We start from the raw sequence: 17335 nt of genomic DNA, 5'->3' as shown, positions 1-17335 counted from the left end.
GGTGACCAGAAGCCATGTAACACAGAGTTAGAGAATGACAGTCTGAGTTGCTATGCTCCAGGGTGCCCTACAAACGTCCTATACCCAAGAGACTCCTGGCTGGCTCAGTTGGTGGAGTGTGCACCTCTTGATCTCTGGGTTGCGAATTTGAGCCCCACATTGGGTATGGAGATTATTTTAAATCTTAAAAAAAAAAAAAAAAATGTCCCAAACTGAAATCCAGTGTCTATTACTGTCATAGATAAACCAGTTTTCCCAGGAGAAGAGTACTTTTCTCCATGTTGAAGGTGGAAAACACTTAGAAAACTTCAGTAAATTAAGTGTGCATTCTTGGTCCCTAGGTAAAACCAAAGTTTGTAATACACCTCTCTACGGTTGGCTGTTTCACATGCATCACGGCCAAATGTGTTTTACCTAAGTGATTTAAAAGTAAAGGCAGAGTCTTTGTTCACATGCCTGCTACAGTGAAAGATCTCTGAACACTCATTGTGTTTCTGTGTCAGATCAGTCCTTGGTATTCGGCTATGGGTGTAGCAAGAAATAGAAACTAAGCTCCAGGGACCTAGCCTGCCTGTCTAGATCACTGCTCTGTGTCCCACCTCCTGGCATAATGCCTGACTCATTGTGGTGCTTATAAATATTGGGGAATAAATGAGAAGAGGACTCTGGTGACTGGATAGTGTGCCACTGAAATGGGTGGGGGTGCGCAGAAGGAGGTTTGTGTTTGAGAGGAAAGACAAATTTGGGATGGGAGCAGCTGGTAGGTCACTTATGTGGGGATTTCCAGTCGACACTTAGACATTTAGTAGAGAGAGAGCTGGAACAAGTTGTTGAGTCTGGGAATTGGAAGTTAATATTTGCATGAAGGTTGTAGTGAAATTGAAGGATTAGATTATGTTGCTTCAAAAGAGAGAGGACTGAGGATGGAATTTTCAGGTTGATGTCAACCTGGAACTCACTGTTAAAGTAGTCTTAGCAAAAAAATAATCTTCTTGTTCTTGCCAGATTTTCAAAAGCAATAAAGAACTAATATGGAGGGGGTGGTGCCTGAGTGGCTCAGTCTGTTAATTGTCCAACTCTTGATTTTGGCTCAGGTCATGATCTCATGGTTCATGAGATCGATCCCCACGTGGGGCTCCATGCTGGGCGTGGAGCCTGCTTGGGATTTTCTCTCTCCCCCTCTCCTTCTGTCCCACCTCCCGCCCCTATGTGCGTGCTCTCTCTCTCTCTCTCTCTCTCTCTCTCTCTCTCTCAGTAATAAAATAAAATCTTAAAAAAAAAAAACTTAATGTAGCCAGTAAATAAGTAGTTTTTCCTACTGTAATCATCAGCTGAAGCTAACTTTTAGACCTGATAGCAATCCAGATATTTCTGTGGGTGTTAAATTTTTTCTTTATGACCCAATTTAGCTGACCCTTTTGTAGCTTGGGTAGTTATGCCTCATTGAACAGGTCATTAGGTCTTTCATTAGTGCCCTCGTAGGACACTGTGTGGACTGGAGCAGGGGGGCAAGGAACTGTCCTCTTTGGCCAGCTCTGGGTGTGCCCCATCACGTGGTAGCTGCCTAACAGTTTACCATCATATCAGCTTGTGGACCTGAGGGAATAGCACACCTGTCCTTTGTCCTGTTTGTGTTTTTGCTGACAATGAGAAGGTAGGAATCTGTGACCATGTCACTGAGTCAGTGTGGGCACTGTTAAAATAAAAAACAAATCATAGGAGAATGAAACCTTCTCCAGAGAGCCTCTGGATTTTTGAAACCCAGGGACCAAAACATTTATCACAACTAATTTGTAAAACTCAACACCTGTTTCTTTAGTTTGGCTTTTATTTTTTAATGGGAACATAAATGCAAGTAAAGAAACACTTCCACACATCTATCTGAAAGCAGTCCTGCTGAAAGCGTTCATGTTATCATATCAGACTCTTAAGTACATGCTGTAGGTAGTCCCTCTGCTATGAACTTGAGGTTTAGAACTCAGGCTGCATATCCCCACTCCCCCTCATGTTTATGCTCTGATGATGGGGTGTGGTTGTCTTTCCTCTTTGGGTCTGGCTCTTGTACTCAGGCATTGACCGCCTGTCTCCCATACTGGCTCAATTCCAGGTGTTAGGAGGGGCCAAAAGGAAGGCTGGGGACAGTTAGACACCTCTTTCTAATTAATTCTTGGTACATGACTGGCGTTGAAGGCCTGATAGAAGGCATTCCTGCTTATTTCCCCAATAGGTCCTAAGTTTTGCAAAACAACAATTAAAATTGACCTTCATGGTTTTATTTTATCTCCTTTATCATGCTCAAAAATTAAGCTTGATGCCTGGATGGCTCAGTTGGTTAAGCGTCTGATTCTTGATTTCAGCTCATGTCCTGATCTCACAGTTTGTGGGTTTGAACTGCATCGGGATCCTCTGCTTGGGATTCTCTCTCTCCCCTCCTCTGTCTGCCTCTCCTCTGCTTACTCTCTCTGTCTCTCTCTCAAAAATAAATAAATAAACTTGAAGAGAGGGAGGGAGGCAGGGAAGGCAAAGAAGGAATTAGACACAAAAAGCTATTGTCCTCTAACCAGTGCACCATCTATACAGGTTTAACCCTACTTCCCGATCTATTCATTCTCACACTTACTTGTACATTCATTCTTCAATGATTACTCAGCACCTACTCTGTCAGCACTCTTTTGTCCTGGTGACAGCAGTGTGTGAGGTAGGCAAGATCCTGCTATCATGACAGATGCTAAATAGGTGATCCCAGTGAATCATGATGGGCACTGTGAAAACCAAAGCCCAGGCTGCTGGGAACTGTAAGCCGAATCACTTAACCCAGCCTAGGCCATGCTGGGTTAAGATGTAAAGAAGTAGTGTTTAAGTGGAGACCTGACAAATCTCCTGAGAATTAGCCTGCCAAAGTAAGAAAAGATTGTTCCAGGCAGAGCAAAGAGCTTGGACCAAAATCTCAGAGCAAGACTGAAAAAGATGTAGTAGCTGCTAGCATGTCAGGTACAGTGTAAGGGAAAAGTGGTAAGGTGGAGAGGTGGGGAGGGGTCCAGCTCATACTGGGAGATGCTTTGTGGACCTCATCAAGGAATTTGGGGTTTATCCTGGGGGCACTTAAAGTCTAGGGAAGGAAATGGTCAGGACAAGGAAAAATGTTAGGTGTCTGTTAGGAGACCAGAACAGTGGATGAATTCCAGGGGCATTGAATCCAGTTGGTGAGATGTAGTGACAGACTGGCTGTGGGGCAGATGGCTTCACTGCAGCCAGAGTGGTTTCTTATGGACTGGTTAGGACTGAATCACTGTCACCTGTTTGAGCTACTCTCACTTGCCTTCCCTTCACAATTACCTGTTGGTGTTTGACTGAACATAGTCACTGGGTCATTGTGGTCTTGTAAGGCCCTTAACATACAGTACACTTCTGTTACATGGAGGAAGCTTGACTGCAAGGGGATTGAGCTAACGAGTAATCATGAGTCATGTCATGTGGAGGAGGGAGGTTAGTTGAAGAGACAGCTCTAGATGAGGGTGCCCTCTTAGCAGGTCAAATTGTAGCTTAAGACTGAAAGTAGCAGCTCGTTTTCTTAATCCCAAGTGGCAGGCAGAGCTATTCTGTTATCATATCATGCTTGTTTTCTTTCCTGAACTATTAAATCAGATTTTGCCCCAAACTACTTAAATTCATGACATAAGTAATCTCTATTATATTGATGAACATATCCCAAGACCCTACTAAATTATATGCAGTTTTGATGAGTTCAGTATATGCATCTTGGTTTATTAACTAACTGTGCAGGAACAAGATCTGCAATCTTTATTTTTTCAGCAGTATGCATTGAATACCCACTATATATCAGGGCTTGTTCTAGGCACTGGGGATGCAACAATGAATAAACAGACAAAAAATCGCCTGTCTTAAAGAAGCATACATTCTAGCAGGGGTGATTGAGGGAATCAAACAATGAGGTAAGTGAGGGAGAGAGTAAGCCAAGTGGATATCTGTACAGAAAAGGGAACTGCAAGTACAAAGGCCCTGAGACAGGAGCATACCTGGCATGTTTGAGATATATTTAGTACTGAGCCACTGCTGCGGAGGCAGAGTAAGCAAGGGAAAGAGAGATAGGACATAAGGTGAGAGATGTAAAAGGAGGAAGGGAATGAGGGCAGACTATGTAGGACCTTGTAGGTCAGTGGAAGAGCTTGGCCTTTTATTCCAAGAGAGATGGGAAGCCTGTGGAGAGCTTGGACAGAGGAATGACTTTTTACTCTAATTTAATTTGAGTCATTCTCAATGCTATGTTGAGACTAGATTGGGGTGCAGTATGGGGTGGAGGAGCAGGGTAGAACCTGGGAGGTCACCTAAGCTGTTGCAGTAATGTAGGTGAGAAAGGTGGTTGTGACTTGAACTGAGATAGCAGTAGGTGTAGTGGATGTATCTTGAAGGTAGAAAGCCAGCAAGATTTGTTAACACATCAAATGTGAAGTGTGAGAGAAAAATAATAATCAAGGATTACTCCAAGATTTTGACTTGAGCTGTTGGAAAGTTTGTTACCAATTTCAGAGATGAAGCCATTGTGCACAAGTTTGGCAGGGGCGGGGGATGGAGGATTGGCAGGGGGTGGCATGGGAATTCCAGGAGTTTAATTCTGGACATTTAAAGTTTGGGATGCCTACTAAAATAAGCATCCAAGTACAGATATCGGATAGGGAGTTGTTGTTTATACTAGTCTGGAGCTGAAGAAAGAGGACCTGGCTAAAATCTTTGGGAGTCCTCAGAAAATAGTGTGTATTTAAGCCATGAGACTGAATAGGATCATCATGGTTACCACGGGAGATTGGGAAGTAGCCAGAGAGTTAGGAGAATAGCAGGAGAAATTTGTGTTCTGGAAATTAAGAGTGTTGCAAAGAGGGTGGAACATGCTATATCAGATGCTACTGCTGTGTCAGCACAAAGTGGAATGAAGATGAGAATTGGCCCTTGGATTTTGGATTTTGGATTTTACAACATTTTAATTGTATTTGACAAATATCGGGTAGCTGAAGTATTTATGACCATTCCTATGGGGTTGTCAGCCATGATGCCTTGAATACATAAGATACACAATTACAGTTTGAAGTTCTGAACATTTCATTCTTCTCCTACTTCCTTTGGCCCATTTTATTTTACCTTTTATTTATTTTTTTGTTTTTTAAGTAAACTCTTTGCCCAGTGTGGGACTTGAATGCATGACCCTGAGATCAAGAGTCGCATGCTCTACTGACTGAGCCATTGGGCGCCCCGGACCCATTTCATACTGAGGAAATACTGTTAGGTAGAGGCTTGAACACTACTCTAGGAGACGGGAGTGTCTGCCAATTACAAATTGACTTTTTAATGTGCTTGGACTGCTGTGCTCTTTACTGAACTACCAATATGTCAGTGTTTTTTCATAATTCAATCCTGCAGTGTGAGTAATGCCTTCCTCATGTGGAACTCGGAGTGCATTACAGATATGTCATTTAACTTTTTTTTAAAGTTTATTTATTTTGAGAGAGAGAGAGCATGCGTGTGAGAGCGGGGGTTGGGGAGAGAGAGAGAGGGAGAGAGAGAATCCCAAGTAGGGTCCACACCATCAGTGCAGAGCCCGATGCAGGGCTCGAACTCACCCAACTGTGAGATCGTGACATGAGCCGAAACCGGACACTTAACCAATGGAGCCACCCAGATGCCCCTAACGTTTTTTTAAAGATAAAATTAATTCATATCCTGTTGAATGCTCTTGTAGTACCCTCTTTGCCTTTATAATGCTTTTCTCAAATTATAATGACATATTTATGTGATGATTTGTCTTCTCGCTCCTGCTAAACTGTAAACTCTATGCAAACAGAAACTATCTGGTTTGTTCACCAATATAACCTGTGCGTTGCCTTGGCCTGGCCAATAGTACGTAATTAAAATAAGTATTTATTAATGAATCAATGTGCATAAATTACAGGTGTCATTTTATATATGAGCATCTGAAACACAGACTGTGATTAGCTAAGCTAATGTCGTAATCTGTTTTTAAAACTAGGTTGAGGCCCCATCTCACTTAATAACTAGGGTCCTGGCCTCACCCCTGGCCACAGTACTTTATTTTAGCATATTTTATATGAAGATATAATTACTAGAAAAACTCATCCACAGAAAAAGCTGGCCTCTTGATACTGGCCCTTTGGAATGTTTGAAGGGTCAGAGATCTGTGGCAGTCTGTAGAGGCATCTCAGAGGAAGAAGGAGTGCCCTAAGGATACACAGCTTGGGATGGGTGCTTGCACTGGGGAACTGCAGGTGTAAGGCTGGTTCCAGGGAAAGACGGGGGTGGGCACTGAGTGAAGGCTTCTCGCTCTTGTGGTGTTCCAGGTCTTGTTGCCCAACCTGTACAGCTACAGCCACAAACTGTTACACATCATTTCTCACTTAGAACCATCATTAACTTTATTTGCCTAAAGCAATACACAAGAATTCTTTTTGAACCCTCCCTTCCTTAGTATGAGTTGTTCATGAGTGGTAAGGACTTACTTACCTAATACCTGAAGCTCAGTAGCTTGTCTAGTTTGGCATTGGTTAGTGGAAAGTGCCATCTTCAGATACCCTCAGCAAGTGCTGAGACTGACTAGATCATTGGGCCTTGAAGTTAATTCATCAGAAAACTTACTCTCTTGGCTCCAGCCGTTGTCTCTGTACTGTTGATATCTCCAAAAGTAAGCTGACAAGGTTTTATGTTGTTTTTAAGGAAAGAGACTTTTAGTTCACATGTATCCATTTTGTTTGATTATGAACCTGAATCTTCAAGATGTGAACAGGTCGTTCTATGCTCTTAGAAACAACAACTTCTGATTAAAAATTGAGGTATAATTTACTTAGAAGTAATGCACAGATCTTAAGTATTCAGTTTGATGAGTTGTTACCAGTTGCATCACCATGTAAGTACAGTGCAACAAGAATGTAGAATATTTCCATCACTCGAAAATGTTTCCTTGTGCCCCTTTCCAGTCAGTCCCATACCCCTACCACCACCAATACCTTCTGCTATCACTATAAATAAAGTTCACCTGTTCCTATACTTCAGATTAGTGGAATCCTACAGTATGGGGTGTTGTGTTTTGTTTTGTTTTTTTTTTGGTGTGTATGTCTGGAATCTTTCACTATACGTATTTTTTAGATTCATACCTGTTGTTGCATGTATTCATAGTCCATTCATTTTTATTTCTTTACTATATTGTATTGAATGATTCTACCATAACTTGTTTATCCAGTCTCCTATTGATAAACATTTGGATTTGTTTCCAGTTTGGGGCTATAATGAATAATGCTACTGTGAGCATTTTATTTTTATTTTATTTTATTTTTTAATGTTTATTTATTTTTGAGAGACAGCGAGCATGAGTGGGGGAGGTGCAGAGACAGGGGGTACAGAGGATCCAAAGCGGGCTCTGTGCTGACAACTGGGAGCCTGATGCAGGGCCTGAATTCGCGAACCGTGAGATCATGACCTGAGCCGAAGTCAGATGCTCAACCTACTGAGCCACCCAGGTGCCCTTACTGTGAACATTTTATGTAAGTTTTTGTGGACATACGTTTTTGTTTTCTTGGGCAAATATCTACAAGTGGAATTGCTATGTTATTGGGTTAATATATGCAGGGTTGTTTTAATGTTTATTTATTTATCTTTGAGAGTAGGGAAAGGGCAGAGAGAGGGAGCGGGAAAGAGAATCCCAAGTAGGTTCTGCACGGTCAGCACAGATCCGGACCCGGGGCTTGATCTCAAGAGATGGAGATTATGACCTGAGCCAAAATCAAGGGTCAGCTGTCAGCACGGAGCCTGACATAGGGCTCAAACGCATGAAACTATGAGATCATGAGCTGAAATCAAGAGTCAGATGCTCAACCAAGCCACCTGGGCACCTCCCAACACTATTTCTTTAAGAGTTTCTTTTTAGGGCACCTGGGTGCCTCTCTGCCCCTCCCCTGCTCGTGCTCTCTTTCAAACTAAATAAACTTAAAAAAATTTTTTTAAAGAGTTTCTTTTCCCCATTGAATTGATTTAATACTTCAGTTGAAGATCAGTTGACTGCATTTGTGTGGCTTGCAGGGTAAATATAGTATTACAAGGCAGTAACTTTGTCTATAGAAATCCCTAATGGCTCTTTTTGAAGCCTGGTGCTGAAAAGTAGAAAGGTAAAATGTGGAAGCAACCCAAGTGTCCCTGGTCAGATGAATGGATAAACAAAAAATGTAGTGTATACATAAAATGGAATATTATTCAGCCTTAAATAAGGAAGGAAATTCTGACACACCCTACAACATGGGTGAACCTTGAGGACATGATACTAAGTGAAATAAGCCAGTCACAAAGGTACAAGTATTATATGATTGCACTTATAGAGAATCAAACTCATAGAGATAAAGTAGAATGATGGTTGCTGAAGGTTGGAGGAGATAGGATGTTCTTGTGTAATGGATCTAGAGTTTCACTTTTACAAGGTAAAAAGAGTTCTGTGGGTGGTGGTTGGTGGTGATGGTTGTGCAACAATGTGAATGTTATTAATGCGGCTGACCCATACGTTTAAAAATGGTTAAGATGGCAAATTTTATGTTGATGTGTATTTTGCCACAATTAAACATTTTTAAAACCTAACGATATACGTACAGAATAGTTCTTAGGACATGTGATTCCTACTGTGTATTAGGATGACAAGGCTGTCTAAATTCTATAATGAATGTAAGCTGCTTAATAGGAGTATAGTATCTAAAGGAAGAAGGTCAGACAGAGTATGCTCAGGATATGGCATTTAGTTCTGGGGGCCCCATTTCAGGGGGATGTTGGCAAACCAGAGATTGGGCAGGCCAGAGCGACCTTGGCTATTCTTTTGATAGAGAGTATGAGGAAGGCCCGAGGGAATTAGAGTTCTGTCTGTAAAGGAGTGTATCAGTAAGCTTTTGCTATATAACAAACAACCTCAAAATTCAGTAGCTTAAGACAAATATTATGTCTCATGATTCTTTTTCCTCCCCAGCTTTATTGAAATATAATTGACATATAACATTGGGTAAGGTAAAGGTTTACAGTGTATTAATCCGGTTTTCTTATGATTTTGGGGGAGATCTGGATGGTTCTGGGTTAGGTGGTCTCAGCTGGAACTGGATGACGTGAGATGATCTCACTCATATAACTGGCGTTTGGCTCAGTGCCAGGTGGGGCAGTGAGGATGACTTTGGTCACATGTCTCTTGTGATCTAGCAGGATGGCCTAGGCTTGTTCACATGGTGATGGTCCCAGAGAACCCACAAGCAGTGTAAGAGAGCAAGCCTCCATGCATAAGTACTTTTCAAACATCTTGTGTCATTTTGCTAATTTCCCATTGGCCAGAGCAAATGGCATGGCTAAGTCCAGAGTCACTGTGGGAGGTGATTGACTATCTGATGGCATGAAAACAGAAAAGGGAGTTATTGTGGCCATTTTGCAAACAACCTACCACCACCTATGAAGTTTAGAGGAAACATGACAGTTTGATTAGAAACATCACAGATAGTTCCACAGTGTAGAAGACCAAGGACTTCAAGTCCATCCACAGAAGAGTTTTCGGACTAAAATGGCCACAGAACAGAATCAAGCCACTAATAAAGGGAAGGTCTTGTCATTGGATGGGTTGGACAGGCTGTGTGACCTCTTGTCTTTCTGACCAACTTGGACCTGTTACATCATCTCTTCCAGGAAGCCTTTCCTGCTTGCATACCACCTGTGGCCCCTGTTGTTTATGATGGCTGTTCTCCATGTGACACACAGATTTGTTGCTCTACCTGTTGTAATGAATAACAAATGTGTTTACATGCCTGTCTAGTCCATGAAATGGAGTTCCTTAGGGTGATTCACCATTTTAGTACCAATGTCTGTGGGAAATTGTGTTCCATCCTCAGGTTGCCTCCTGGTGGTCATTTGACTGTGGCAACTCCAGCCATAGAATCTTACACTTAAAGCTGAAAGGAAGGAGAAGGAGGGGGGAAAGTGCCTGTCAATGGAGATTACCTCCTTACCTCCCTTAAAGAATGTTCTCAGAAGCTCAACCAAACTGTATCTTCATCCTATATTTATCTTCTTTGATGCGTCTTTTTTGCAGGAGAGGCTGGGAAATACAGGTTTTAGTTCTGCATGTCGCATCTAGTAGTAAAGTATTCATAGGCACCTTCTGCCCAGGGTCTGACTCCTACTCAAGCTGCCTAATCGATGAATGACCTCTCTGACATTATGCAGGTAACACCAGAATTCCCAGAATCTGTGACTCCTCAAACAATGAGGTAGAATGGTTTTTAATCATAATCCTGACTATCTTCATGATTAAATTCTGTCATTTGAAGCTCCTAGCTTCATAACTCATGGGATAGGGCAGGGGTCAGCAAATCTTTTCTATTAAGTGCCAGATGGTAAATATTTTCAATTTTGTGGGCCATATGCTCACTGTTGCACCTACTTTGCTGTTATATTACAAAAGTAGCCATAGATAAAGGAATGGATATGACTTGTGTTCCAGAACTTATAAAAACAGGGGTAAGACTGGATTTGGCCTACCCCTATGGTGGGGAATGAGTCTCTTCCTATGATTTTGCAGAAGCTGTGGCTCCATGGACCAGGCATACAGAAGGTAAGATGATATCCCACCAGTCTGGGAAGAGCAGAATCCACAAATCCCAGCTTCTGCACAAGTTTCAACAAGTCAGGCCTTTTGGGTTCCCTGTTTCTCTAAATGACACTACAACTTGTCATTTTATGCTTAGAACTTCGGTGTCATTTTTAGGGTGTCACATTTATTTATTTAGTTATTTATTTATTTATTTATTTATTTATTAAAATATAGTTTACATATCAGTAAATTTACGCCTTTTAAGTATACAGTTCTGTGAGTTTTGGCATGCACACAGTCATGTAACTAACAACCTTGTCAAGATAGAGAACAGTTCCTTTACCACCTACCCCCCAAAATTCCCTGTAGCCCTTTGCAGTTGACTCATTACCTTTGGCAATCACTATTTTCTGTCCCTGTTTGCTTTTTCTGTAATGTCATGTAAATGGAATCACACAGTATAGAGCCTCCTGAATCTGGCATCTTTTAGTTAGCATAATGCACTGGAGATTCATTTTGTCATTGAGTCCATTAGTAGTTTGCTCTTTTGCGTTACTGAGTAGTATTCCATTGCATGATACACTACTATTTGTTTATCCATTAACCACCAGTTGAAGGACATTTGTGCTGGTTCTAAGTTTAGGCAGTTACAAATAAAACTAGTGTTAAACATTAGAAGATAGACATTCACATACGGGTTTTTGTGTAAAAATCAGTTTTGTTTTTCTTGGTAAAAACCCAGAAGTGGGGCTACTAGATTATATGATAAGTGTATATTTAACTTCGTAAGATGACAAACTGTTTCCAAAGTGGCTCTACCATTTTTCATTTTCACCAAGAATGAACAGTTGCTTTATGGCCTTGCCAGTATTTGATACCAGGTTTTCTGATTTTTAGACATTTTAGTAGGTGCGTAGTTGTATTAAATAAGTTTTAATTTGCATTTTTTTTACACAAAAATTTTTAACGTTTACTCACTTTTGACAGAGAGACAGAGACAGAGTGTGAGCGGGGGAGGAGCAGAGAGAGAAGGAGACACAGAATCCAAAGCTCGAACTCCAAGCTCTGAGCTATCAGCACAGAGCCCAACATGGGGCTCAAACTCACAGATGGCGAGATCATGACCTGAGCCGAAGTCGGACACTTAACTGACCAAGCCACCCAGGAGCCCCTAATTTGCATTTCTAATTAATGCAGTCTAATAACTAACTACTATTGATATGGTGGATTATAGTAATTGATTTTATTTTATTATTTATTTATTTATTTATTTATTTTAAATGGTAGATGTCTTTTAATGTTTATTTTTGAGAGAGAGAAAGAGAGAGCACACATGAGTGGGGCAGGGGACAGAGAGAGAGGGAGACAGAGGATCTGAAGCAGGCTCTGTGCTGACAGCACAGCCAGATGTGGGGCTTGAACTCACAAACTGTGAGATCATGACCTGAGTTGAAGTTGGATGCTTAACCCACTGAGCCACTCAGGCGCCCCTATAGTAATTGATTTTAGAATGTTGAACCAGCCATACATTCCTGGGATTAAATTCTCTTAGTCATGCTAAGACTCTGATCTCCTTGAGGTACTTCCCATTGGCTGGACCCAGAAAGTCCAAACTCAGGTTAGTGCTTGGTGCCACCAGCTCTGGCTCCTACACACTTTTCTGACTTATTGGCCCCAAAATTGGGGTGTTTTGTTGTTGTTGTTTTTTTTAATCTTTTTATCTCCACAGCCTCCCTGTTAGGCCCTCAGTAAAGGTGTGATGTATGAACAGATCAACATTGGTTTGAGTGGGGGATCTGAGGCAAGCACTTGCCGATCCAGGCAACAGAATGGACTTTCCTGGCTCATACTTCTCACAAAAGAATGAAAGATTTATTCCACACATATAAAACCTCTGTTTTTACAGAGGCTCAGAGAAGCTAAGTAATCTGCCCAGGGCTTCACAGCTGGTTGTGGCAGCTCTAACATACACAGCCAGCTGCAGAGCCTTGGAAAAGTTGTCTAGCCTCTTTGAGCTTCTGTATCCTCATCTGCAAAATGGGATTGTGTGGACTTAGATGTACTATATGTTATACTAAACATTGTTTGGCCTATTGCATTTCACTGCATATTAGCTCAGAATATTATCTTCGTATTCCTACACAGCTTTTGAAAAGGAGACATCTAAGTCAGTCATAGAAATCTTTTTAAAAATTATGGATGTATGGGGCTTCCTGGCTGGCTCAGTTGGAAGAGCATGTGACCCTTGATCACAGGATTGTGAGTTCAAACCCCACGTTGGGTGTAGAGATTACTTAAAAAAGAAAAGTTGGTTCGTTGAAAAGATCAACAAAATTGACACACTTTTAAAAATTAAATTAGGGGCACCTGGGTGGTTCAGTCTATTGAGCGTCTGACTTCAGCTCAGGTCATGATCTCGCAGTTCCTGAGTTTGAACCCCGCATTGGGCTCTGGGCTGACAGCTTGGAGCCTGGAGCCTGGAGCTTGGAGCCTGCTTCAGATTCTGTGTCTCCCTTTCTCTCTGCCCCTCTCCCACTCATTCTCTCTCTCTCTCTCTCTCTCTCTCTCTCTCTCTCCCTCTCAAGATAAATAAACGTTAAAAATTTTTTTAATTAAATTAAATTTTTAAAAATGGTGTATACAGTGACTTACTATTATAGGCCCTGTAATAAATGCTTTACAAATATTAACTCGTTTAATCCTTAACTCCCCTATGAGGTAGATACAATTATCCCCATTTTACAGATGAGGAAACAGAAGCATAGAATGATTAAGAATTAAGAAACCTATCTGAGGTTACCTAGCTGGTAAGTGGTAGAGTCAAAACTTGAGCCAGGCAAGGTGGCTTTAGATTCCATGCCTCTAATCTCTGTGCTATCTTCCCCATAGCCTTGTGAAGGTGTATATAGCCAGTCCTGTCCCAACCAGTGTGTGGTGATTGGAATGCATGTGAGCTAGGTAGGGTTGAGTTTGTGGAGATCTTTGGAGAATGCAAAAGGTCTACATATATACAAGAAAGTTAGGGGCTGGGAGTAGGGAAATTTTAGGGGTTAGAAAAGGGTAGTCACTGAAATAAAAAAGGGAAACCAGCTCTGCCTGCTTGAACAGGAAATACCTAGTATCAAGCCTGCCTAGCTTCATGCCATCTGGCTTCCTCAGAGGCCAGCTGATGCCCCTTTATGGGTGTTGATGAAGCTGCCCTTTAAGTCATTGTAGTAAAACAGAGGTTATTAAAATGTCTTCTAATCCATTCTGTTCTTTTAAACGACCCATGCAAACATACATCCACATATAACTACAGCATGAAGGAATGAAGTGGGAGAGAGGAGCAAGTGTGCCCTGGGCATGAATTTTGAGAGAACGTGGACGTCTTTGCTTATAGTGGCTGTGTTTCACTCCTCTGGCCCTTATAGCTGTTGGTAATTAATGACCCATAAAATTTATGCAGAACCTTACTTGTCTAGTGCTACAGATTTGACACTCAGGCTCCCAGAATATCCATGATCTGAAAGTAGCAAAACAACAACAACAAAAACAAAAACAATAACAAACTGCAAATGCAGAAGGTGACCAAAATAGCTGAAGAGGAGAAGTCCAGGACATGATAATTATAGAAAATACTATGTGACTTACCTGTTTCTAACTAGAAAGGAAGCCTCTAAGGGCAGAATTAATCAGCAAAGAGGAAAGAGACATAGCTGAGAGTCCACAGACATTATTCATCATTATTAGAAAGAAAGATGATTAAGATAAAACCCAGTGGTAGAGTACAGGAGGCAAGCCAAGATCCACAGCCCCAGAGGATAGAGACAGGAGCACAGGAAGCTGACTGGGGTCTAGAGTTAGCCCCAATCATGCTTGTTTCAGTGGTTCACAGAGGCACAGGTGTCCTTCGGGTAGGGTCAAGCAGTATAGGATGCTGTATTGGGCAATACCAGCCAACCAACCCCTAAGATAGACATGTAGTTTACATAGTACATTTGTATCTATACTAGAAGCAAAAGAACTGAAATGAAATTAAGAAAACAATTCCATTTACAATAGCATCAAACAAAATTAAATACTTAGAAAAAAATTTAACCAAAAAGTGTGTTACTCTCTAAAAACTATAGAATATCATTAAAAAAGAAATTAAAGACCTAAGTAAATGGAAAAGCATACCATGTTCATGGATCAGAAAACCTAATATTATGATGACAGCGTTCCCCAAATTGATCTACAGATTCAAAACAATCTCTACCAAAATCCCAGATTGAACCTAAATTTTATAGGAAAATGCAAAGGACCCAGAATAGCAAGAACAATATTGAAAAAGAACAAAGTTGGAAGACTCACACTGACTTCAGAACTTACTGTAAAGCTAAAGTAATCAAGACAGGGTGGTACTAGCATAAGCACAGACAAATTGAGCAGTGAAATAAAATTGAGAGTCTGTAAATAAACCCATACATTTATGGTCAACTGTTTTTCAACAAAGATATCAGAGTCATTCAGGGGAAAGAATAGTCTCTTCAACAAGTGGTACTGAATAACCACGTGAGGAAGAATAAAGTTGGACCCCCCCCCCCATACCTCCCAAATCCTCCTCCATCCCCGCTATCTCCTGCCACTAATTTACTTTCTGTCTTCATGGATTGCCTGTTCTGAACATTTTCTATAAATAGAATCACAATAAATGGCCTTCTGTGACTAGCATCTTTCACTTAGCATAATGAAGGTTCATCCTTGTTGTAATTTGTATCAGTAGTTCATTACTTTTTGTGGTTGAAGAATACTACATTGCATGGATATACCACATTTTGTTTACCCATTCAGCAGTTGATAGACATTGGGTGTCAACTTTTTGGCTATTAAGAAAGATTGTCCTATGCACATTCATGTACAAGTTTTTGTGAGATGATACGCTTTTAATATGATATAAAAGGGTCCAAATAAACAACTGTTCTCCACTATTTAATTTTCCCAGAAAGAAAAGACATACTCTTCATCAGTTACTCTGAAGCCATTTTTGTGATTTTGAGTAACTGTCTCCCCAACTTTTAGTTGATTTATACCTGACAATTTTGCAGAGTGTTCTTCTTACTCTGTTATTTAAGTATGTGTTTTGAAACCCATTTCTCTTTGAGATAATCTTTGAAAGTGACCCTGTACAAAGCTAGACCTGATGGAGATTTCTGGATCATGCAGGACCTTATAAGTCATACTGAAGAATCTGGACTTTGTGAAGTGTTTTGTTTGTTTGTTTGTTTGTTTGTTTGTTTGTTTTAAGGATCTATTTTATTTTATTTTATTTTATTTTATTTTATTTATTATTATTATTATTTTTTAGAGAATGCAAATGGGTGAGAGGGACAGAGGGAGAGAGAGAGAATCTTAAGCAGGCTCCACACTGAGCTTGGAGCCTGACGAGGGGCTCAGTCCCACAACCCTGGGATCATGACCTGAGCCAAAATCAAGAGTCGGACACTCAACCAACTGAGCTACCCAGGCAGGTGCTATTTAAGAATCTGGACTTTATAGAGGCGCCTGGGTGGCTCCGTCGGTTAAGCTTTCGACTTCGGCTCAGGTCATGATCTCACGGTTCGTGAGTTCGAGCCCCGCATCCGGCTCTGTGCTGACAGCTCAGAGCCTGGACCCTGCTTCAGCTTCTGTGTCTCCCTCTCTCTCTCTCTACCCCTCCTCATCTCGTGCTCACTCTCTCTCGCTCTCTCTCTCTCTCAAAAGTAAATAAAAAACTTTTTTTAAAGAATCCGGACTTTATAGTGAGTCCAGTGAGAAGTCAAAAAAGGTTTAAAAAGGAAGAAGTGATGTGATCCCATTTGCATTTTAGAAAGATCTCTTTACAATATGAGGATTAGATGAAGGAAGGAAAGGATGGAAGGAAGAGAGATAAAGTAGAACGTTGTTGCAGTCATCCAGGTGAGCGGTACTCGGGGCTAGACTAGGGCAGTGACAGAGGTGATAACAATGAAGGGATGGATTTAAGAGATAATAAAGAGATAGGATCAATAAAACTTGATGAGTTACTTGTACGGGTAAGAGAATAGAGAAGTTACGGATGATGGCCAGCTTTCTGGGCTAAAGAATTGAGTTGATGATAGTAACATTCCATAAGAGAGAGAATATGGAAAGAAAATGTTTGAGTGAGGGTTTATGATAATTATTAAATGCTGACCATATATACTTGGCTAGGCGCTTAAAACTGGACCTCATTTGGGGCACCTGAGTGGCTCAGTCAGTTGAGCGTCTGTCTTTGGCTCAGAGTGTGATCTCATAGTTGGTGGATTTGAGCCCCACATCAGGCTCTGTGCTGATAGCTCAGAGCCTGGGGCCTGCTTTGGATTCTATGTCTCCTGCTCTCTGCCCCTCCCCCACTCACACTCTGTCTCTCAAAAATGAATAAATGTTTAAAAACAATTTAAAAAAAAACTTGACCTCATTTAATCTTCAGAAGACCCTGGGAGCTAAATAGCATTAGGCCTGTTTTACCCATGAAAAGAGTTGCATAAGAACTGGTGAAGCCAGAATTTGAACTCAGGTATCTCTCAAGCCTTTACTTCAGGTGCTCTCACCATCTCACTTTACTCTTTCTGTTCAGATTTAGTCATGTGGGTGTGTGGGTTATGGAAACTATAGAACATCATTCAGGAGTATATTCAGGAGTAGAATATGTGTGTGTGAAACTCTGGAGGGAAATCTGGGCTTATT

At 41.1% G+C, this 17335-nt stretch overlaps 1 protein-coding gene across 9 annotated transcripts in view; it reads left to right on the top strand.

Moving 5' to 3' along the window:
* Positions 1-17335, top strand: part of GFOD2 (glucose-fructose oxidoreductase domain containing 2) — a 36722-nt gene that overhangs the window by 7218 nt on the left and 12169 nt on the right. The window contains exon 1 of one of the 9 annotated variants that reach the window (XM_042968596.1): positions 10185-10260. The exons of the other annotated variants lie outside the window; for them this stretch is intronic. The gene's annotated coding sequence lies outside the window, so the exon portion shown is untranslated. Of the gene's footprint in view, positions 1-10184; positions 10261-17335 lie in introns of those variants that run through there. 9 annotated transcript variants of the gene reach the window in all.

This window comes from Panthera tigris, chromosome E2 (genome assembly GCF_018350195.1).
Source record: "Panthera tigris isolate Pti1 chromosome E2, P.tigris_Pti1_mat1.1, whole genome shotgun sequence".
Lineage (NCBI taxonomy): Eukaryota > Metazoa > Chordata > Mammalia > Carnivora > Felidae > Panthera > Panthera tigris.
The sequence above is the reverse complement of the archived record's forward strand: the minus strand, read 5'-3'. Positions and strand labels throughout refer to the sequence as shown.